The 831-nt window shown below is 49.1% G+C and overlaps 1 non-coding gene across 1 annotated transcript; it reads right to left on the minus strand.

Annotated features, from left to right (window-relative positions):
* Positions 1-322: 322 nt before the first annotated feature.
* Positions 323-394, minus strand: TRNAE-UUC. The gene has a single exon. It is a non-coding gene; the product is annotated as a tRNA-Glu (tRNA).
* Positions 395-831: the final 437 nt, after the last annotated feature.

The raw sequence follows: 831 nt of genomic DNA on the forward strand, positions 1-831 counted from the left end.
ACATACCCTCCCCAATGTCCATAACCCCACCCCCCTTCTCCCAACCCCCCTCCCCCCAGCAACCCACAGTTTGTTTTGTGAGATTAAGAGTAATTTATGGTTTGTCTCCCTCCCAGTCCCATCTTGTTTCATTTATTCTTCTCCTACCCATTTAAACCCCCATAAGCAGGCTTCTCAAGCCTGAAAATCATGATGGTTCATAATGCCTCCCCAGTTTCCCTACCAAATAACAGCTTTCAACAATTATATTAAATACATTCTTGCTAAGAAGATCCAAATATACCATGGTAATTTTTTACTGAAATTTTTAAAAACTTCAGCGTTCCCACACCGGGAGTCGAACCCGGGCCGCCTGGGTGAAAACCAGGAATCCTAACCGCTAGACCATGTGGGAGACGACAGAGAAACGCTGAAGTGTAAGTGCATTTAAAGCCTCCCATCTGCTTCCGCTTTCAGCGTCCGGCCCCGCCTCTTGTTGCATCAGTTCTCTGCGCCTGCGTGTTTTTTCGGCATTCCGCAATCAGCAATGGAGGTGAGCTCCGTGATCTTTCTCCAGGTCAGGACTCGCTTCGTACGCGGTCTTGTGGACTCCCCCGCCCGCGTCTCCCCCTCCCAGGGAAGCTGCAGGCTCCACAAACCTCAGTTAAAAAACTGGGGCGGGGAAAGATGGGAAGGAATGGTTTGAATGCCTCAAGGAACACGTTATGAAATTGGCTTTCCAGGTCCCGTTGACGCTGCGGGTAAACTTTTATTAGACCAGATTTTTCCACTCGTGAGGTTTAGGTCAGGAATTTTGCATTTAGAAGCCTGCGTACCCCGAATAACCCCTGG

This window comes from Neovison vison, chromosome 13 (genome assembly GCF_020171115.1).
Source record: "Neovison vison isolate M4711 chromosome 13, ASM_NN_V1, whole genome shotgun sequence".
Lineage (NCBI taxonomy): Eukaryota > Metazoa > Chordata > Mammalia > Carnivora > Mustelidae > Neogale > Neogale vison.